Source organism: Patella vulgata, chromosome 7 (assembly GCF_932274485.2).
Source record: "Patella vulgata chromosome 7, xgPatVulg1.2, whole genome shotgun sequence".
In the NCBI taxonomy this organism is placed as follows: domain Eukaryota; kingdom Metazoa; phylum Mollusca; class Gastropoda; family Patellidae; genus Patella; species Patella vulgata.
Genome location: NC_065885.2, coordinates 7,695,218 through 7,719,365, shown reverse-complemented (window position 1 = coordinate 7,719,365; position 24,148 = coordinate 7,695,218). Strand labels below are relative to the sequence as shown.

Sequence of the window (24,148 nt, the reverse complement as noted above, 5' to 3'; positions counted from 1 at the left end):
TCATGTAAATGGGCTTTTCTCTCTTTATTAAAAAAAAATGCGTCTGAACTAGGGCGTCCCAGCCCAAAACCAGAATATGAGAGGGAGCACCGGTCCACTTTCAGATACACGCCTTCGCCCCTGATGTGTGCGATATCACACAATGTTGACAATCGAGAAACAAACTTTATCAATGACTAAATCTATTTGTTAAGACCAGACCAGACGGATTATTAAGTTTGTGTCTTATTGCGAACAAGTATAAAATGAATTGAATTTTTATAAATTATAAAATATTGTAAATATTATAATGTATACCTAATAATAAATAATGTATTAGATCACAAGATCTGTCCATGAGTCCAGTTGCCTTCCAACCCCGTGGGGTTTTTTCCGGTTCCTCTGGTCCCCCCCCCCCCACTGTTAAAGACCACTACCTGCAAACGAATTATTGAAATAAAATTGAACCATAAGTTAGTCTCTCCTCTCTCTCTCTCTCTCTCTCTCCCTACCCTCACATACGCACATAGGCCCTCGTAGCACACTGCATGACGTATTCTCGAGAGAGAGAGAGAGAGAGAGAGAGAAAGAGAGAGAGAGAGAGATCCTGGTTAACCTCCACTCAACACATACTTGTTCATTTCGGGACTAACATATGGTTCAATGGGAGAAAACCGGAGGTCCCGGAGAAACCCTACTCCTTGACGACCCTACTCCTTGCCACGTGCACCCGGGAATCAGAAATTGTAAAGATAGGTTGTCAGGCAACGAAACATACGCACACAGCAGTTAAGACCTCCGACCAGTTCATAAAAGTTGTCACGTTGTATATTTTAATTGTTGATAGTCGGGCTTTTTTTGCAAGAGACAAACAAACTTAAGAAATATTTTTTATTTTATAATAAACATTAAGTAGATCAACAAGTTGGTGTTCATCCAAAATGAGTGAGTTTTGGATTAATTGGATTATTTTCTTGAATATCCAGATGAAACGAAATTCAGATTCAGGCATGTGGGGTTGGTGTCTATGTACAGTTAATATAATAAACAGTTCCCTGTCTATATACAATTAATATAAAAAACCATTATATATCTATATATAGTTAATATAATAAACCATCATCTGCCTTTATACAATTAATTTAACAAACAAATCTCAAACAATTCTCCATATACAGTTCATACGATCAACGGTTTTCTGTCTATATACAGTTAATAATCACTCATTATCACTGAAGTTAATTAATTCATATTGACATTTGTTTGGAAGCCATGGTTATCTTGTCCGGGGGAGGTACCTGTTTCATAAGGCGGTGGTGGAGAAGAATATCCAGTTGCAGGAGATGTCGGGTTATTAGTTCCTTGTGAAGGATACGCAACTCCTGGATCAACAGTATCTGTAAAAGACAATTCCCACAATGAGATAATTAAACACACAGCCACTCATAGATATGAAGGTTCCAGTGTTGTGTACTGTCACAATCTTGTGTATAACCACATGACACGTGGGATGATATTGACTGTGATTAAGGCACTACTCTATATCACTTCGTTATAAATAAAACAGTTTCGTTAAGGATGGATTGTAAATTAATCACATTGTAAATTATTGCACCTTGTATACATAACATGTTATTGTCTGCGATATCACATCGGTGGAAGCGGACGTAAAATACAACCAACTAACAGCAACAAACATAAGGATGGATTATATTGATAGCTGGTGACACTCGACGCATACTTAAGGAAGCTGAATGGAGTAATACATCGATATATGTAAGCGAACATACATCTGAACGAAAGGTAAGTGTTAGTAAATACTTACTAGAATATACCACAGTTGTGTTTGGGACTGCAATAACATGACCCTGGGTTGGTGGTTGTCGTTTACAGCAACAACATGCAATAATAACTATAACCACTACGATAGATATAACACATGCCACTACACCTACTGCTATTCCTATGATGGTATTGATCAAATGACTGAAACACAAGTATTTTAATTTTACATTATTCAATATGAACTGAGATAAAGTAATTGAACTTGTGTATCTGAAGTAAAGTAATATAACTTGTGTATCTGAAGTAAAGTAATTGAACTTGTGTATCTGACGTCAAGTAATATAACTTGTGTAACTGAAGTCAAGTAATACAACTTGTCTATCTGAAGTCAGGTAATACAACTTGTACATGTATACATGTATCTATAAATAAATTCTACCAATACAAGGGCGGTTGATATTATTTTATTAAAACATACTTAGGTTTCCGAGATAAATCGATGAATTATTAACGCCCACTCGACACAAACCATGTCATCTCGGGACAAACATATGATTCGATTCCTCCCACTGCTAAAAACCCCTACGCGCAAGCGAATTCTGTAAATAAAAGTAAAACCATATGTTAGTCCCGAAATGACCTAGTTTGTGTCGAGTGGACGTTAAACCACATTTCTTTCTCTCTCTCTATGGCATTACATGTTATTAACCCCAATACTAAAACAATTCAACATTTCTTTTTCGCACAAACACAAAGACATTCTTTTTTTTTTTAATTTTTAACCCCATAAACATACCATCCATATAATATTTTGGGTAAGAAATGCAATTTCAATATGTTTACACTTAATGGTTAGATGTATAGAGGTTAAACTGAGAATATAATATCTTTAACAGCTGGAAATAGATTGAACTTCTATGGGAGGAGACTAAAACTGCACTAATGTTTAAAGGGAGATACCAAAATAATAGCTACTTTACCATGGCTTAACAATCTACTTATATCACAAAATAAGAAAATAAAACTATAAAAGGACACATTCCTATATACAAATGATGTTACCTGTTTTCGCCCCCGTTGTCGTAGGAATAGCAACATACGTTGTAAATGGTGGCGTCAGTTCCGGTGGTACAACATCCATCAGAACAATACTTAGAGGCTTGGATATATTTAAAACCATTTTCATAATAGTAACAGTACTCGGCTGTAACAATTTGAAATTAAACAAACAAAATATTTGTGAACACTCTACAGATCAGATATGAATGTTTAGGACCATAATCCACCACGTCCCTCAAGTTTGATTTTCTCACTACGTCTGTTTCTAGGATTTTACCCCCTAACCCCCAACCTACCCCTTCACCCCCTCCCCCTTTTTTCACTAAATAGCATAATATGTCTTGAATTGAATTCTTCTTGGTACAATAATTGCTGTGGTGTGGATAGATAAATTCAACCATATTATCTCATTTTCAGCTCATCGTAGAATGCATTATTTGTCCACTATCAAAAGCCCACAAGAATTTAGATTCTTTTAGCTAAACTATGAGAATAGCCTCGTGAAGAACATTTAGCAGGTATCACTTTTCTTAAAACAAAAATTCAAAACAATCAAGAAAATGCTTCTGGTATATTTATAGCAATTGGTAATCATCCGCCTTTTACATTTCTTCAAAATTATATTCAATCGATCATATAAATGGGGTTTTCTATCTTTAATTAAAAGGAAATGCGCCTGAACTAGGGCGTCCCACCCCAAAACAAAATAAGAGATCCGCCCCTTACCGGGTCAGTATGACTTTGCAATGGGTGACTTGCTCTCAAAAAATGAAGTATCACTATGACGTAATGTAATCAGATTTCCTCAAATCAAATCTATACTAAACATTTCTTTTATTTGTGCGCGTCAGGAAGGGTTTGGTGGTAAATATAATCTCCTACTCGTCTCGTTTCTATATGAATACATATCAACATTCGTCCATAAAGTACAGAATAAACTCGGTAAAGCCTCGTTTTTGTTTACTTATCGACTTGTGTTGATATTTCTTTGATATCAAATAAAGGCTCCTGTGAGAATATCTAAATATATGTAAAATCAGCCGTTTATATACTATGCAAGGTAGAAGGATGCATGCTAGTCTATAAATTGTCACACTTCCCAGCACACACTCCCTTAGTTGTTAATTAACAAGCACACACACATAACCGGCTGAGTAAAACAGTTGGCCAAGGAGCAACCTATACATTTATTATATACATGATAATCATTATATCCACCCCAACCCCCACCCTGCGTATCTCGGAAAGTACCCTTCAACGCCGGATCACCTCCCAGAAACAAAATCAACATAACAAATGGTCTGGTAAAACCTGGTCCTATAAATCCCCTTCTCACAAGCCACAGGGGGACTAATACATTGAATTAACATCTAACATTATGAATTACTTATATCATATATATCGAACTGAGTGTAAACATGAAACTTTACCTTGTATAATCGAACAAAAACAGGAGAACAGGTACAAAGATATATTCAACGCAGCAGCCATTACTAAATATCGATTACACAGGTTATAGTGAACTCCAATTTAAAAATTTTCAAAATGTCTACACCTTTGTATTAAATAAACCATACAGTAATCGGTCCAATGGTTTTTTTTATACTGAGCATACGTCATGCTGTTGAACAAACGCTATTTAGGTTAACATATAGAGGTTGATAACTATACAAATATTAATCTTTGAGAGGCATTTAGTAACTGGATAGAGCAATAAACTATAACACATGGAAAAACAGCTACCTGTTTATTTGGGCGACGTTTCTAAGAGTGTTCTCTCAACGTTCTCAAGCTAACGTTATCAAGGTCTGTCCATGAGTCAAGTGGCTTGGTTTCGATTCCCCGCTTGCACATGACAAGGAGTAGGGTCACCTGTCTAACCCCGTGAGTTTTTCCCGGTTTCCTCCCACGGCTAAAGACGCCTACGTGCAAGCGAATTATTGAATAAAATTAAACCATATGTTAGTAACGAAATGACCTAGTTTGTGACGAGTGAACGTTTAACCCCATTTCTGTTCTGCCCACCCACCTCTCTCTCTCCCCCTCTGTTCCTCCCTCTCTCTCTCACACATTCCCACGGTGAGAGGGACGCAATGACGAGCTTTGCGTCAAAGTTTTGAGTTTTTGCGCCCCTTGAATTTTTGCAACCATCGCAAATGGAAAAGAAATCACGCGGTTTCAATGCGATTTTCAACATTAAAATCATAATCATAATGCTCAACCAGTGTCAAACATAGACCGTGGGTCACATATACTACAGATAGACTCTAGCATATTCCACACAGCCCAATATTACCCGGTTGCACTGGGAGGGACTACATCACACCCACTTCCCCGCACACACATATAAGTATTATTTTTAAGGGGTCAGGGCGAGATCTTGTTCCTCATGCAAAATCATGGGTCACCACACGTCTGACCCCCCCCCCCTCCCTCTCTCTCTCCCGCTATCTTAGACACACAATGGTGTGCACGTACAAGAATCCTTGACGGCTGAAATTCGAAATAAGAGTAGGGCCTCGTAGCACACTGCATATACTCGTTTTCATCAGCCCAGTAGGCGAGAAGAGAGAGAGAGAGAGAGAGGGAGAGGGGCGTGTATCGTCCACTCAACACAAACTTATTGCGGTTCAATTTTTTCTTCAATAACTCGCTTGCGCGCAGAGGTCTTTAGCAGTGGGAGAAATCCGGAGGACCCGAAGAAAACCCACGAGGTTGGACAGGCGACCCTACTCATTGTCACGTGCATCAGGGAATCGAAACCACAGCAGTTGACTCAATGACAGACCTTATGATACAACGCACTTGCCATTCGGCCATCAAACCCCGCTAGCCCAATCAAAAGTCAGCTCTATGTTGTTTGTGCTTTTGCATCTCTAATGTGGCAAATTGTACCAAGTTAAATGTAAAAAAAACTCGTAATATTGACAAATAAAAAGTTTTTGGGGTTTTGTGCGAACAGAATTAACTCTCTTACACCAGGGCATCGCGTAAATTGACATTTTGACATTTCACAAATTGCATCTGTCTATGTATACATTTTGTGATATAAGTGATTCAATAAAACTCAATTTATTTAATATTTTCGCTTCACATTGCACTTTTGACATCTTCCTTTTGTCAAATTCATGATTCGATTCCTAAGTCAACATGCAAAAATATCGATAATTGTTTTATATTTGGTGCTTTTAATATCGACTTTATGACCTCAATCCAGTAATTTTAACACAATGCGGTGATACTTTTCCATCTTAATCAACTAATACATACTGTAAGTTCGGTTACGTGCAATCCTGTTCATTCTGATAGGCACATATAGAGAATCTCCTACCAGTCTTTTTTGATATCAAAAAATATCAACACAAGTTGATAAAGTAACAAAAAACGAGGCTCTGCCGAGTTTTTTTTTTACTTTATCAACGAGTGTTGATATTTTTTGATATCAAAAAAGACTGGTAGGAGATTTTATTTATCACCCAATCCCTTCTTACATGCACAAATAGATAAATATAATTCTTTGAAGTAGATTTCACTTTTACTGAACATTACGGCGTAGTGATAGATCATTTTTTGACAGCAATTCAACCATTGCTAAGTCATTTATATTGACCCAGTGTTTCCATCAAGGTCAATTGAATAACAATAGTTCACTTTAATAAAAAAAAGTTACTTTTAATAAGAAATGAACTGTTCTTTGAAAATAAAAAAAAGTAGTTCCTTTTCAACTGACCAATCAAATACATGTAAAGCGATATCTCCTAAGGAGACATGGCAGTAGAAGATGAAATATATCACACAAGCGATATCTACTGTAGAATGTATTATTGGGTGATAAATTAGTTTCAATGTTTTCATCTTATACACCACCAAAAATTCGAGATCTCACTAAAAATTCACGTTTTATTATCTTTCAACATCATTTCAACAATAGAGCATAACATCTGTCAATATATTTCAACAATAAGCATGATATCTTTCAACAATAAGCATAACATCTTTTTACATCTTTCAACAATATGAGTTAACGGGTGAATCAGTAAATGGGTGAGTGAGATTCGCTGCAAAATATAACAATTAAAAACAATTAAGTATTATAAATTCCAAGGATTTTCATGTGGACTAAGACTAGTAAATATTTCCCCTTATTTCATGATGGACGAATGTAGTGCGAGTTATAAATAGACAATTTTTCCCTTAATTTTTTTCTCCCCTCTTCCTGCATTTTTGGGTTGACTTTTTGGTCTAGAATTGGAGAAAAGGGATCAAATTTGCAATTTCATAGCAGTTTTGGGTAATACTGAGGATATTACAGCGGAGGGATAGGGGGTGTAAAGTGTCTTTCTGCAGAGCAATCATTGTGTCGGAAGTGAGATTTTCACCCCTGTCGTCTTCAAATCCGTGTAGCAAAAAATCTAAATGGTCAACCCCCTACAAAATTATGACGAGGAGATTGCCAAATGTTGTCCCCATTGTGCCTATAAAGATTGGAACCAACGGAATGTTGAGCAAAAAGCTACAGCCTGTGATGTTACAGTCATTTAACATTGAAGTCAATGGGCAAATAATTGCTAGTCTGAGTCCTGATGATATAAAGATGTTGATATTTTTTCAACGGCTTATTTCCTGAAGTTTTGAATGGAAAGTGTCAGAAATGGTAAGAATACTGCTTTTTTATTGCCCAGCAGTAAGTTTTTTGACTATTTGGTATCAAAATAGCCATGATTGGGGGTATCCGTTGGTTGAGTGTGAATTTTGGGTTGTAAAGGTGTAACATTTTGTTCACAATGATATCAAAACATGGTAAGGTCTAAATATTAAGGCCAACTCAACTGCAGATTTGGTCTAAAGTCACTAGATGTAAACAAGACTGACCCTAACCCTAACCCAAGACCCAGTCCTTACCCTAACCCACAATCTTGTCAAAAAGCATGTACCCTAGGCCTAAGCCAAGACCTAGTCCTGACCCTAGCCCAAACCCACAATTGTGTCAAAAAATCATGTGCCCTAACCCTATTTACATGTTGCGACCTTGAACCAAGTCTGCAGTTGGCCTTAACATTTAGACCTAACATGTTTTTGACATCATACAATGAAATGTTAACATGTACACTCCAAAATTCACACCTGTGTGACTTTTGACCAAACATGCACTTGGCCTTAATATTTAGACCAAACCTCAAAACATGGCATCTACCTTTGAGATTGGCTTAGACTTATGTGACACTCAAGGTTTACTTTTTTACTGCCTGTTAACTGGTTTCCTTTTTGGAGGGCCAGTGACAGGCTGTTCGCTAGAAATAAAGAGGTTTATTTCTATTTCCAGTTGAAACCATATTTTTTTCTTATTTTCTCACTGTTTTTTTATTGCATATTTATCCCCAGCCTCCTATCATTTCAGGTGCCAGGGTAATGTTTCATAGAGTGGAATGATTGACCTCAACACAAGTATTAAAAAAAAGAAGCAAAACAGGTCAGATAAATGTGCATTTCATACACTTTAAGAAGTACATCCAACCTGATCCAACACTCCTGCTCACTAATAGTAATGGGCTGGAAATTTGGTACTGCACAGGCCTGTCTTCTCCCCTTGACATTTAACTGAATGACAGAATTCCACATTTTGACCATTTTCTGGATGTCAATGACCGTTTCCCTGGATAGCATTCGCCCCAGAATTCTCATTCTCATCCAAATTTAACATTTCAGGTCTACATCTCAAAACCTGATGTCTTCCTGGACTGGCTTTAGGAGAACGATGATGCATATCAATTTCATCCCTGATCTCTATGACACCTGTGGTGGAAGTGGAGGGCAAATCGTAATCAGGTTGGGTTCCAGCCCCGAGGACCTCTGTAAACTTTGCTTTTTGGTGATGACTTAATTTCCGAGCTTAAAAAGGACGCCCGTGTGTTTATCATGGCCTCTCATATTGGAAGATAACATTAATGGCTTGTGTGTTGATCGACGGTTGTGCATATCTCTTGGTCAGGAAAGTTGTAGGCACCATCGCCATTGTAAATCATTTGACAGGCCCGAGTGAACAGGGCGACCTATGATTGGTCAGCAATGTATCGGATTCCATAATGGGGGGTGGGGATGAAAAAACTGTTGTAGTGTTACATAATCAGATTAATTCAAATTACTTATCCTGTGGAAATACAGCTATATAGGAGATATTTTGAAATTCATAGGCACTGCATGTTTCAACATTTTAGATTTGACCACAATTTGGCACTTGAAACTATGTTAACAGAGAAAAACTGTGTGGTTTTCGATGAAAGTGTTAAAAGTCTAATATTGCATCATGATTACTGTTTTAAAGTATTTTCGTGTTTGATTTATATTGAATTCATCTCATCTTTTTGAAGAATGCATTTATGTTCAAAAATAAAAATGTTCTGTGGAATTCAAAATTCATGTGCTTTTAAATTATCAGATTCCAAACTGGGGGGTGGGGATGAAAAAGCTGTTGTAGTGTTACATAATCAGATTATTTCAACTTACTTATCCTATGGAAATACAGCTATATAGGAGATATTTTAAAATTGATAGGCACTGCATGTTTCAACATTTTAGATTTGACCACAATTTGGCACTTGAAACTACGTTAACAGAGAAAAACTGTGTGGTTTTCGATGAAAGTGTTAAAAAGTCTAATATTGCATCATGATTACTGTTTTAAAGTATTTTCGTGTTTGATTTATATTGAATTTATCTCATCTTTTTACAGAATGCATTTATGTTCAAAAATAAAAATGTTCTGTTTAATTCAAAATTCATGTGCTTTTAAATTTCTGTCTGAAATTCCGCAGTTTTCTGATGTATTATAGTGTTTGCAGAATGCCGCACAGCTCATCTGAAAATGCATAGATTTTCATATTCTTTGGCCAGGGAATTGCATATATGTTTGTTTATTAGATAACAACAGATTTGTTTAAACTGCAGAAACATGTGAGGTATATAGGACTAAGACTAGTAATTATTTCCCCTTATTTCATGATGTAGTGCGAGTTATAAATAGACAATTTTTCCCTTAATTTTTTTCTCCCCTCTTCCTGCATTTTTGGGTTGACTTTTTGGTCTAGAATTGGAGAAAAGGGATCAAATTTGCAATTTCATAGCAGTTTTGGGTAATACTGATGATATTACAGCGGAGGGATAGGGGGTGTAAAGTGTCTTTCTGCAGAGCAATCATTGTGTCGGAAGTGAGATTTTCACCCCTGTCAACTTCAAATCCGTGTAGCAAAAAATCTAAATGGTCAACCCCCTACAAAATTATGATGAGGAGATTGCCAAATGTTGTCCCCATTGTGCCTATAAAGATTGGAACCAACGGAATGTTGAGCAAAAAGCTACAGTCTGTGATGTTACAGTCATTTAACATTGAAGTCAATGGGCAAATAATTGCTAGTCTGAGTCCATGTATTATTAATTGTAGTTATCTCCCTTGAAAACAATGTTTTGTCTGGCATTCCACAGCAAGGAGGACCTGCCAGGGTCAGAGGTTAAATAACTGAGATAAGCTGAACTTTCCAACAACTTGTTATTTTACAGTTTTTCTACAAAACTTTACCTTAATTCTAAACAAGAATGGTCTACATAATAAACAGTCAAAACTCTCACATTTAATTGGTGACTTTTCTGATTCATATTCATCTTTTTCCACAATTTTCAACAAGGCTTTCAACGGTGCTGGTGCCTTGATTTCCCCAAAATTCAACATGGCTGTGTTGCTAAGCAACATGACAGAGTTTCGGTTCTAGCCCACCAATACATTAATTACTACTTTTTTTGTTACATTGCTCAAAATAAAAAATAAAAAATAGTCATAATGCATAACGGTGACAACACATACTCCTCTGAATGGCATATTTAGTAATTGGAACATATAATCAAAAACACACTTTTATGGAATAACAATTACTATGATTTATTTCACTGCAACGTTTCAACAAAATTTCACAAGTCGTTATCAAGCATGTACACAAATCGATAAAATAAAATAAGAAAAATATGAATATATATATATACAAACATCAGTGCGAACTATCAAATGAAATGCAAGGAAGGTGAACAGGAGTAGCTATCACAAGCTATTGTCAAGAAAGTTACATCAGGGAATTCAAAGGATCACTAGATCTGTGAATGAATGAACATATGTCAAAAGCCCCCAATAACCAACGAGATTCGGAAATTACGGTAATTATTCAGTTATAGATTTATATGGCGCTACTGACACGGACTGGGGAAATTTAATTAATAACGAATCAATTAATACATCTTATGAACCGACAAGACTAGCTAAAACACAGATCCCTAAGAAATCAGTAACTATCAGACCCAAAAACCAACTTTGGATGAATAGTGCGATTCGAAAATTGATGAGAAAGAAAAATGAAATTCACAAAAAGGCAGTTAAAAAATTAAAATAAGAACAAGATTGGCGTAAATTCAGAACTATTAGACAATAATTATAAATCTAATCAGAAATTGTAAATATAGGTTGTCAGGCAACGAAACATACGCACACAGCAGTTAAGACCTCCGAGCAGTTCATAAAAGTTGTCGCGTTGTATATTTTAATTGTTGATAGTCGGGCTTTCGCAAGAGACAAACATAGGAAAGATTTTTTTTATTTTATAATAAACATCATCGAGATCTTGTTGATCTAAAGTGAGTTAGGGTTTGGTGGAAAAACAGAGCGAACTGAGTTTTTGGTTAATTGGTGTTATATACTTTGATTATTTACTTGAATATCCAGATGAAACGAAATTCAGATTGGAATGTGTGGTGTTGGTGTCTATATACAGTTAAAATATTAAATCATCATCTGTCTATATACAGTTAATATAACAAACAGTTCTCTATCTATATACAGTTAATATACACAGTTAATATTATATACCATTCTCTTTCTATATACAGTTAATATAATAAACAGTTCTCTATATACAGTTAATATAATAAACAGTTCGCTGTCTATATACAGTTAATATAATAAACAGTTCTCAAACAATTCTCTATATACAGTTAACACGATAAACAGTTGTCTATATACAGTTGTAACATGGACGGGAAATCTTCCTTTGTTCTTTTCGTTGAAATAAGCAGATTATTTTCCCCTCTTCTAGATTGGGTGGAGCTTAACCGTGCAATAACTAGACATGTTCAATGTGTTATTGCACACTTTTGCTGGTTTACACTAGTTTTAGTAGAAATCATATAGAAAAGTGGGGTGGGTTTTATTTGCAATAACAACAAGCATAGCCTGTTGACTATGACGGGCGGATGCGGTCACAATGGGCCATTTATATGACTTACTATTCCATTTATATGACTTACTAATTCCATTTATAAAGCTTTATAATTAATTACTTACTTAGGCACGTGTGGACGCTGAAACCCATTGAAATGGGTGACTGAATTGAATATTATTTTCATAGTTTGATAAATAATTATGAAACTACGTAATTATTTATCAAGTCTTATAAATCCATTTATATAACTTAGAAAATAATCGGCAATCGCTGAAACCCATTGAAATGGGTGACTGAATTGAATATTATTTTCATAGTTTGATAAATAATTATGAAACTACGTAATTATTTATCAAGTCTTATAAATCCATTCATATAACTTAGAAAATAATCGGCAATCTCCGTACTCCTTCGTTGAGTCGGCCAATTGGCCAATCAAATCCCTCGTTACATATAGCGGTGTTTTACCTTTCATGGCGGCTATTGTAAACATAAAATGACGAGAATAAGTTTTATGCATGTTTTAGTTATCCTAGCGTCAATTTACATTGCTAAGGTCACCGCTCCCCCTCCACCCACCGACCGGGGTAGTTCTTTTCACAATTTCTTGCGAGTTTGCCGAAATATCGTGTCGGATGCACTGACATGACATGACGGATACACGTCGGACAAATCCTTCATCATCATCATTCATCATCATCATCATCATCATCAATACAATTTGTTTCCATATTTACCCCCCTCACAAAAAATGGGGGTGCTGAACTTCGGGGGGAGGGGGGTCATACCCCTCACCATCATCACTACCACCATTGGCACCATGATCGGACTGTGTTTCCATGTCCGCAGGTTCTAGTCAATCTAGAGATGCGTACGTAGTTTTTTGCGACAAAATTGCCGTCGGCTTCGTCATCAAAATCTCCGTAATCCGAATCATGAGGCCCTATCAGCCACAATTTCTTGAAAGACTTCCTCTAACGTCATTCGGTTAGCCATTTTGACGTAAATTCGTATAATAATATCCGTTTTTGATTGCAATTTGTAGTTTTGTTTTTATTTTGATCGCTTAGCTATAAATAGCGAAAATGTAAACAGGAAGTAGGAGAAGATAACTGTGTTTTTTTATAATTTTCGGACTTGGAGCATTAGGCGAAAAAATGAAGGTTTCGTATGAGAGGGTGTACAACGTGCCGTGCGGCACGCGTGGGCCACGAGGGAAGTTTTCTGAACGTGCCGTGCGGCACGCGTGGGCCCAAGCCCTTGAAGACAACATACCCTCATCCTGACCATGGTCATCTTCTGCAGGAAGATTAGTCCGTCCGAATTCCATTAAAGGAAAAAATGTACGAATAAAATGATGTAGGCCCTATGACACCGACGCACACAACTCGAAAACCGCGGACGGGAGTGTGATTGGCTGGCCGAAGCAACCTCGGGAATTTCCGGGCAGATGTACGAACTTTCCCGAATATTTAGTTCGTTAGATAATTCATTTATAAGACTTAGAAAATAGATTTATATAGCTACCATATTATTTACAAGACTTTATAAATCATTTATCAAGCTATGAAAATAATATTCAATTCAGTCACACGCTTCGAGGGGTTTCAGCGTTCGCACGTGCCTAAGTAAGTAATTAATTATAAAGCTTTATAAATGGAATTAGTAAGTCATATAAATGGAATTAGTAAGTCATATAAATGGCCCATTGTGACCGCATCCGCCCGTCATAGTTGACAGGTGTCAACGTTACAAGTCATTTATAGCACGCTTCATTCGTTAATAGGTTTAAAACCTCGGCCTACGGGCTCTGGTTAAACCTGTTAACCCATGAAAGCCGTGCTATAAATTATACAGTTAATATAATGAACAGTTAATACCAACTCTTAATCACAAAAGTTAACTAATTCATATTGACATGCGTTTGGAAGCCCTTGTTATCTTGTCCGGGGGAGGTAACTGCATCATAAGACGGTGGTGGATCGGAATATCCAGTTGGAGGCAATGCTGAATTGTTAGTTCCTTGTGGGGGATAAACAGCTCCTGGATGAACCGTACTTGTACTATCTGTAAAATACAATTCCCAAGATAAAATAATTAATCACACAGCTTCAGTTTTGGTCAAAATGATATTTTGACCTTTTTGAATAGCATAAACATGCGCCCTTCTACTGTGTAAATGCTGTTAGTCCAGATTAATTAGAGTATCATGTTATTGCCATGAAAACATATAGCACATGTCCCCATTCAGCAAAAGTTTAGTATGCAAAAGAGATATTTGTGGACATGTAACTTTTGTCTACTGAACGCTCATAACACTAAACAGGAACCAGTGGACATATCGCCTACAAAACACGTTGTCAGGGGTCTAAACATTAAAGTTTGTGTAAATGTATTTTTAAAATGGGTCATTACATGACAGAATTCCCAATATATAACATATATATAGTATGCCATGTTCGGATAATTCCTTGATTTGAAAAAGGAATTCAAAAGTTTAAAATGCGATTTTCTCGAAACAAGATAAATGGACATGTAGCATATGCATACTCAGCCATCGATATGTGTATAAACCAATGATTGTTTTCCAAATAAATTGTGTTGTGATTGTTAATATGCTCAATCGCTAAATGCAACCCAATGATTATATGCTGTGTACCCAGTTTGAATAAGGACAGATTATACTGATATCTGATCACACTCTACGCAAATTAGAGGATTGGGTTCTATCGAAACGGGGAAATACGGAGAATGAATCGAGCAATTTACCGAGATATTATAACGTGTTGTAAACTATCGTGTAAGCGAAATGAAATGAAATGGGGTTTAACGTCCTACTGTTCTGCTACTAAACTGGGCTAATGAAGACGGGCATACGCCATACAGTGTGCTATGAGGGAAATTTTGCCCGGGCAGCGGCGCTACGGCCTACTCTTATATCGAATTCCAACTGCCAAGGGATCTTTTACGTGCACGCCAATATGTACACATGACCTCGGTTTTTCGTCCCATCCGAACGACTAGACAGCTGTCCTTGTCAGACCCTCCGTCCTGCATCACTGACAAGGGGAAACCACGCCGGAAAATCTGGATGAACTTTCTCGGCAAATGCAGGGATCGAACACCCGACCTCCAGGTTAGCGAGCCAGCGTCTTACCCACTTAGCCACGTGATCCCCTATCGTGTAAGCGGATATAGAACTGAAAGAAGGGCAAGTGTTAGTAAATACTTACTAGAATATACCACTGTTGAGTTCGGGGCTGCAATAATATGTCCCTGTGTTGCTGGTTGTCGTTTACAACAACAGCATGCTATAATAACTATCACCACTATGATGGATATAACACACGCCACTACACCTACTATGATTCCTATGATGGTATTGGTAAGGTTCCTGAAAATAAATTATTTTAATTTTACAATATTCAATATAATGAACCGAGATAAAGTCTATGTAAAGTCAAATAATATAATTTGTGTATGTAAAATAATTATAACTTGTGTATCTGAAGTAAAGTGATATGATATAATTTGTGTATGGCGCACGCGTTAACCCATTCAGACCCATCACAGTCCGGTAAGAAATGTATAAATTCTGGCAAGTTCATTATGTTTTCGGGGGGTTGAATGGTCAGCGCGTGCGTGCTGTATCATAACGTCTGTCATTGAATCAACTACCGGGGTTTCGATTTCCCGGTTGTATGTGACAAAGAGTAGGGTCGCCTGTCCAACCTCGTGAGTTTCCTCCCACTACTACAGACCCCTATGCGCAAGCGAATTATTGAAATAAAATTGAACCATGTGTTAGTCCCGAAATGACCTAGTTTGTGTCGAGTGGACGTTAAACCCCACCATCTCTCTCATTCTCTCTCATTATGTTTTCACTTGCTTGTTAGGTTATTAGGTGTTTAGATATTTATACGACTGGTGTACAGGTGTGTCGCGAAGGACATGATTAACAGCTGGAAATATATTGATATGCTATGGAAGTAGAATAATAATGCACGTATGTATAAAGGGAGATAACTAATAATTACTTTACTTTGGCTGAGCCTTCTACTGACATATAAATTATACAAGAAACCATAAATGATCCAAAAAGACACATTCCTGCAACAAATCATGTTACCTGTTGTAGTCCCCACTCCTGAATTCATCGTATTCGCAGCATACGTTGTTATCGTTGGCGTCAATACCGTTGTTACAACAACCATAAGGGCAATACTTTCTGGATAACGTCTTTCTAAAACTATTATCATAATAGGAACAGTACTCGCCCGAAGAAGCTTGAAATTAAACAAATAAAATACTGTTGAACATTCTACGGATCAGGGTTTTATCTAGATATTTCAACATATAATAAGTCAGAATATGTGCAATGTGCCACAGACAGCTGATGTGCTCAAATCGGGGTTAATGCGAACTTACAAAGAATAATAAGTTGAATGTTTAGGGTCCGAATTCCCCCCCCCCCCCCCTCGGTCCTCCAAGGGGTGTCAATCGAGTTAGATTTCCTTGCCACATCTGTTTTCGGATTTCATCCCCATAAACAGCACAATATATCTTGAACTGAATTTTTCTTTGAACAATTCCTGTGGTGTGGACAAATAAATTCAACCATATTAACTCATTTTCAGCTTATTGTAGAATGCATTATTTATCACTACCAAAAGCCCACACGACTTTAGCTAAACTATGCGAATATTCTTATGAACATATTTCTTACAACAAAATCTCAGAATTATCAAGAAAATGCTTCTGTTACATTTCTTCAAAATTATATTTAATCGGTCTTGTAAATGGGGGGGGGGGGGCTATATTTATTTAAAACGCAATGCGTTCGAAGTATGGCGCCCCCCCCCCCCCTAAACAAATTAAGAGATCCGCCGCAATGCCCCCACAGTGTGCACTTCAAGATACACCCCTTCGCCCCGGATAGTGCTAAATGATAAGGCCAGCTCAATTTTTCGTCATAGGTCACGAGATGTAAACAGGGCTAGCGATAATTCCAACCCTAACCCTGGCAAAAATGCTAACCCTAACCCACAACCTCGCCAACAATCACGTGCCCTAACCTTATTTACATCTCAACGACGTTGACAAAAATTTAGCTAGCCTTAACAAATAGAGTTAGCTCCTTCGCCTCATTCTGCACATAGTCACAGCGATCAATCTACGTCATAATCCGCGATTAAATCTCCGCCCTGAATGGCCGCCATATCTACAAATTAGTATATTGCATCTGGCATACACACAAAGACCCCAAAAACCTATTCAATTCCATTAAATGGATGCACCATAAATAATTCTTAAAATTCCCGAAGTATGCTCAGTGTTTTCGACTAAAATCGTCTATTTAGGATTAAAATGTCTGTTCTCAAGCGGAGCTAAATGTAGCCAGATAGCCTAAATTTAGTATGAATGTCGCATGAAATGAAATGAAATGGGGTTTAAAGTCCTACTGTTCTGCTCCTATATTGGGCTAATGAAGACGCATATACGCCAAACAGTGTACTATGAGGGAATTTGGCCCGGGCAGCGGCACTATGGCCTACTCTTATATGGAATTTCAACTGCCAAGGGATCTTTTACGTGCACTCCAATGTGTACACGTGACCTCGGTTTTCCTTCCCACCCGAACGACTAGACCACTGACAAGGGGAAACCACGCCGGAAAATCTGGATGAACTTTTTCGGCCAATGCAGGGATCGAACACCCGACCTCCAGGCTAGCGAGCCAGCGTCTTACCCACTTAGCCACCGTGGCCCCCATATGAATGTCGCGCCTGATGTGTACGATATGGCACTACGTTAACAATCAAGATGACAAACTATACATGTAAAATCAGACATTTATGTAATATAATATGTAATGTAGAACGATACACATCAGTTTATAAGTACATTGTCCCACTTCTCAGCAATTTAGCCCCCATCCCCACATACACACAGAGATATAACCAGCTTAGCAAAATAGTTGGCAAGGGACAACCTATACACTGTCAGATGATCATCATTTATAACAATATTTGTTAAAACACATTTCTACCTAATTTTAGACATTACACCATCCACACGCAACCCCCATTCCGCGTATCTCGGAATAGCACCCTTTAACGTTCGATCACCTCCCAGACACGAAATGCAGGTGAAAACTGGTCCAGTAAAATCTGGTCCTATAAAACCTACTCTCACGAGTCACTGGGCTAATGCCTTCATTTAACATCTAACATTATGAATTACTTATATCATATATATCGAACTGAGTGTAAACATGAAACTTTACCTTGTATAATCGAACAAAAACAGGAGAACAGGTACAGCGTTATATTGAACGTCGTGGCCATTATTAAATATCGATTACACAGGTTATAGTTAACCAGGTAAAACTAGAATTAAATAAAACGAATATAGTCTTCAAGAAAATCACAAAATGGCGCACCTTTGTATTAAATAAAACATACAATAAACGGTTCAGTGGTTTTTACTGAGCATACGTCACGTTGTTGAAAAATTCCTATGTAGGTTAATATAGCGAGTTATATTACTATATACATATTGATCACGTGATCTCATTCTATTCAGTTATATTTCATTCCCTATGCAATGACTGACTAAGCATGACGTATTTTGCAATATATAGCTATGAATGTATAGTAAACTAACGTTACATAAGAAATCAAATGAAATGGGGGTTAACGTCCTACTGTTCTCCTCCTACTGGGCGTACGATATGCAATGCACTATGGCTTACTCTTATTTCGAATTCCGACTATCAAGGGTTCTTTTACGTGCATGCCAATGTGTACACGGGAACTCGGATTTCCTTCCCATCCGAACGATTGTACGCAATCACTTCCCAGGCCCTCCATCCTACACCACTGGCAATGGGGAAACACGCCGGAAAATCCCGATGAACTTCTCGGCCACAACAGGGATCGAATCCGGGACATCTGGGTTAGCAAAGCCAACGTTCCACTCACTAAGCCACCATGATAATAATAATAATTATTTGCACTGAAGGCCTTAGGCCTATGGCACATTTATACATTTACAGACAAATTGCATACATGAGTGACATCATTTCAAGTCTACATTTTGTGCTAATGCAGTTCGTATAACAGAACATTAGCATATCTATATGTAGGTAATCAGATCTTATTTAAAACGTTAACATTTCGGCTATGTAATGACTAGCCTTTTTTTATATAAAAATTGCTATGTAGTAAAGATATCAGGTGTTATTCAATAACAAGCTCAGGTTTTCCCAGAGTGTGTATTTGTATAGATGACATGGTGAATAATTTACTCTTAAGTCTTTTCACATTGGACACACACACACACATGAAGTGAAGCTCATCTTCAGTAGCCATACGATTACAAAGCTTACATTGTCTTGCCGACCTAGTAACGCCTGCCCTTCTACCTAGTCCAATCTCTAGACGGTGCCCTGAGTATCTGAAAGATGCTATAAATTTACTCTCAACTGGATAGGCAGATACGTTACATAACTTTCTAAGACTGGATCAGAGAGAGAGAGAAATGGGGTTTAACGTCCACTCGACACAGACTAGGTCATCTCGGGACTAACATATGGTTTAATTTTATTTCAATAATTCGCTTGCGCGTAGGGGTCTTTAGCAGTGGGGGGAAACTGGGGGACCCGGAGAAAACCCAGGAGGTTGGACAGGCAACCCTACTCTTTGTCACGTACAACCCAAGAATCGAAACCAAGCCAGTTGACTCAATGACAGACCTTATGATACAACGCGCACGAGCTAACCATTCGGCCATCCCCCAAAGACTAGATCACTTTTAATGTTAGTATAAAAGTTGTACTTGTGAGAACTGTTTATATTAAAGTTCCAATCTTGTAGGTTCATGTCCTTAAATTTAACTTCATACTCATAGTAAATAGTTTAATATTGCCGACTCACTGGTTTTCCCATACAACTCCATATCCACAACTATATAGAGTACTCTTAATATCGGTACACCACGTGGTTCTCCCAATTACATCAAGATTGTATAACATTTTAAAACAGTATTTAGGCAGCCTATTGTCTGGCATGCTTATTAGCTTTAAGAAATATTTAATAGGATTCATCATATACAGTATACATAACTCGTATTGCCCACAGTCTCCCCTGACCAGACAATTTGGGGTTCTTATTCCTACGCCCAGAACCCATTTGCAAAACCTGTTGTGGATCATTTCAATATCATTATTAACTTTCGTGCCCTGTAGAGAGAGAGAGAGAAATGGGGTTTAACGTGCACTCGACACAAACTAGGTCATTTCGGGACTAACATATGGTTCAATTTTATTTCAATAATTCGCTTGCGCATAGGGGTCTGTAGTAGTGGGAGGAAACCGGAGGACCCGGAGAAAACCCACGAGGTTGGACAGGCGATCCTACTCCTTGCCACGTACAACCGGGGATTCGAAACCACGCCAGTTGACTCAATGACAGACTTTATGGTACAGCGCGTACGTGCTAACCATTCAGCCATCCACCCCACCCACCGGCAACAATAATGTGCCCAAACCCTGTTGACATCTCTTGTGGGATATGTATATCTCGTTCAACAAGTCCCTTAATTACAAATGGAGATCGAAAGCATTATTGCACGCGATTTGTGTGCCAATTTTAAAATTTTCATGTTGTCTTAAATGTTAGATATCAGAAGCGCATCTTTTCACGGTAAGATAACAACACCGGCCAACGAGTCGAAGACTGTAGATAATACTGATCTGAGTAACTTAGAAGAAGTGTATCAGAAAACTATTTTAATAAATTGATCGGGTGTTCTTTCTGTTTCCGGGGGGGGGGGGCAGAAATCGGATCTTTCAATTTTTTTAGATGACAGGAAAAAAACATATGGTTGTCAGCACCGGGTTCCAATTCAATCTGTTTTATTCCAATTAGATCGAGACTTTTGACATTCAGACATTCGACAATTGCTGGTTGATAAAATTTTCCATATAGCCCATTTCATGTCATTTCTTTACGATCAATAAAACGAAACGATGTATAAATAATATTATGTAAGGACAGCCTTACACAAATAATTGCCACACCGCAGTCCTTATAAAACACAATATGAACTTGTCATTAAATAACAAACACTGAAAAACCGATGTGAATTTCATTTATTATAATATATTTAAAATGATATTGTAAAGCAAGAATTCTATGATGCCTGGAATATTTGCGAATTGCCGATTGTGGATCAACATGAGTCAAGAAATTTAAGCGACATGACTCAGGTGAACGTTTGAAACTTGTCCTTGTTAAACCTGATGCACCAAGACATAGTTTCGGAGCATTTATTTTCTTCTTTTACAATATTATAATATCAGCGGAAATGGTGTTGGTCTTCTAGACTGTAGTGTATACTATAGGTTTGTCGACTTGAAGTAAGTTGAAAATCACATCTGTTTTTGCTTTTTAAAGGGTCTGGAATTTTTGGTTTGCTTATCTTTTCCCACCCCCACCACCTAGAATACTGAAAGAGAAAAGATTAATGTTTAGCATGTCGTAGACTCGAGTAAGAGATTCTTTTTTTACGCGCAATACAACAAACAAACTTTTGGCCGCACAGCTAGGTTTTTGTCTACTTTTCTTTGAATTCCGACCACCAAGGTATCTTTTACGGGCACTTCCACCTCTGACAATTGAGAACATAGTTGAAAAAAACCCATGTCTTGTTCTCTTTCAACGCCCAAATTTGCACCCAGGGAATTCTGACCTTTACTTCAAGGACATAACTATTTTTAAAAGTCAAATGGAATATCAAGATTAGACACAAATAACACATCGTTCGAAGGCTCAATTATTTATCTTTATTCCCGAACTTTCTACCAAATGTAGATCACTCTTTTTAAATCAGATTTGCCATGACAAGAAGTAAACTTACTTTTCGACACAAATTGCACCAACAGCAGGATCAGCTATCATGCACGTTTCATTGTCCCCACAGACCTGACCGTTGCATTTACATTCACCTCCAGAACAAGTTAAAGGTTCACAACACTCTACATTTTTACACGGGTCTAAAATGTAAAACAAAAACCTAAATGCATTGGCTTAAAGCAAAGCGTCCCACCGATAATATTTCGATGTTGCAAATTTTCCACCAATGCGCTATGGGGGAAATTTATCGTGACGGCGGCACTACCGCCTACTCTTATATCGAATTCCAACTGTCAAGGGATATTATGTAATGCATGCTAACATGTACACAGGACCTCGGGTGGATCACGTGGCTAAGAGGGTAAGACGCTGGCACGCTAGCCTGGAGGTCGGGTGTTTGATCCCTGCATTGGCCGAGAAAGGTCATCCAGATTTTCCGGCGTGGTTCCCCCTTGTCAGTGATGCAGGACGGAGGGCCTGACAAGGACAGCTGTCTAGTCCTTCGGATGATACGAAAAACCGAGGTCCCGTATATACATTGGAATGCACGTAAATGATCCCTTGGCAGTTGGATTTCGATATAAGAGTAGGCGATAGTGCCGCTGCCCGGGCAAAATTTCCCTCATAGCACACTGTATGGCGTATGCCCGTCTTCATTAGCCCAGCATAGGAGCAGAGCAGTAGGACGTTAAACCCTATTTCATTTCATTTCGTTCAATCCGATCGTCTATTGAAACCGACGTGCAAGCAGCAAGCTAAACTTAGACAAACCAACAAACATTCAAGTCTAATTCTTTCGCAATTTTATGACCATAGTATTTACAGGTATTGATGTACTTTTTCGACTGTCGATACCTGTCCCAAAGTGCAGGAGACAGTAGTCTAATTTTCAAGTCGCAAACCCCATGTTCCCCTCCCCTGTCCTCCACGCCTTTCTGCTTTGAGCCTTGGGGTCACAGTGGCTAAGTGGGTAAGACGCTGGCTCGCTAGCCTGGAGGTCGGGTTTCGAGGACAGCTGCATAGTCGTTCGATGGGACGAAAAACCGAGGTCCCGTGTACACATTGGCGTGCACGAAAAAAGTCCCTTGACAGTTCGAATTCGCTATAAGAGTAGGTCGTAGTGCCGCTGTCCGGGCAATATTCCCTCATAGCACACTGTATGGCGTATACCCGTATGCATGAGCCCAGTTCGGAGCAGAACAGTAGGAATAAAATAAAACCAAGTACGAACAATCCCAACCATAAGACAGAAATCGAAGTCCTAAAAACGTTATAGGCAAAATAGTGTATTCAAGCAAAATAGTGTAATCAGCAAATGGACTGCTCCTCGTGTACAAAATACACGACAAACAGTGGTAACAGGTGTCCGGAAGAGTAAGCTTACCCTGCCTGGCGCCACACCCGCCATAGCTGCATCCAAACTATTAGGCGAAATTTCGGTAAAATAGCGTGATTGGCCAATGAACTATCGGTATGCAAAATGCATTTAAACCCCATTTCATTTCATGTATTTCGCTTTGCGTCTTCAGAAACCACGCGCTTTTAGTTATTAGGATCAATATACAAAGTCTTACCACAGCATCTCTCACAAACACCTGCATTCTTTACCCTTTCACAGCTGACGTTTCTCAACGATGGTCTGTTATGTCTAGCACGACGTCTACGACGACTGCCATGTCTGGCTTCAGCAACAATCATAACTACAGCAACCAAGAGAAGAACGGTCAGCAAAAAACGCATGATGATAAATCTTTCAGATCAACGACTATACGGAGTACAGAAATCAAAAAGGTAAGTGATTAATTCAGAGATAGCTGTGTCTTTTATACAAATCAAAGGTAGACAGCTGCTAATATATTTTACAGAAATAGAAAAGTTACAAGTTGCTGAAATGTTAACATGTTGTTTAACGATTTTGATTAAAATCATCAACGTCATTCATCGATTTTTTAAAAAGATAGTTTGGGCTTGTCTTGCTTTGCTTTGGGGGTATTTTTCCTGTTGTGTACGTGGAGGTTTGGTGTCACTATTTGATTCGATAACCAGTCTCACGTGTTCATGTGAATTGAGTGAAACCACATCAGTTACGTATCTGTTTAGTTTCTGGTGTCCATATACAATCTATTTTATAACAGCGCTGAGAATTGATTA

General features: G+C 38.0%; 4 long non-coding RNA genes across 4 annotated transcripts; 1 reads left to right on the top strand and 3 right to left on the bottom strand.

The window, feature by feature from the left end:
• Positions 1–856: 856 nt before the first annotated feature.
• Positions 857–4,406, bottom strand: LOC126826973 (uncharacterized). Its single transcript, XR_007682501.1, has 4 exons — positions 4,254–4,406; positions 2,827–2,968; positions 1,805–1,965; positions 857–1,376 (listed from the first exon to the last, which is right to left on the bottom strand). It is a non-coding gene; the product is annotated as an uncharacterized LOC126826973 (long non-coding RNA).
• Positions 4,407–7,458: 3,052 nt separating this feature from the next.
• Positions 7,459–10,215, top strand: LOC126826974 (uncharacterized). The gene is made up of 3 exons (XR_007682503.2): positions 7,459–7,477; positions 8,222–8,293; positions 8,530–10,215. It is a non-coding gene; the product is annotated as an uncharacterized LOC126826974 (long non-coding RNA).
• A 3,603-nt stretch (positions 10,216–13,818) lies between these two features.
• Positions 13,819–18,567, bottom strand: LOC126826969 (uncharacterized). The gene is made up of 4 exons (XR_007682496.2): positions 18,367–18,567; positions 16,210–16,366; positions 15,314–15,474; positions 13,819–14,147 (listed from the first exon to the last, which is right to left on the bottom strand). It is a non-coding gene; the product is annotated as an uncharacterized LOC126826969 (long non-coding RNA).
• A 2,649-nt stretch (positions 18,568–21,216) lies between these two features.
• LOC126826960 (uncharacterized) lies at positions 21,217–23,801 on the bottom strand. The gene is made up of 3 exons (XR_007682477.2): positions 23,572–23,801; positions 22,002–22,137; positions 21,217–21,590 (listed from the first exon to the last, which is right to left on the bottom strand). It is a non-coding gene; the product is annotated as an uncharacterized LOC126826960 (long non-coding RNA).
• Positions 23,802–24,148: the final 347 nt, after the last annotated feature.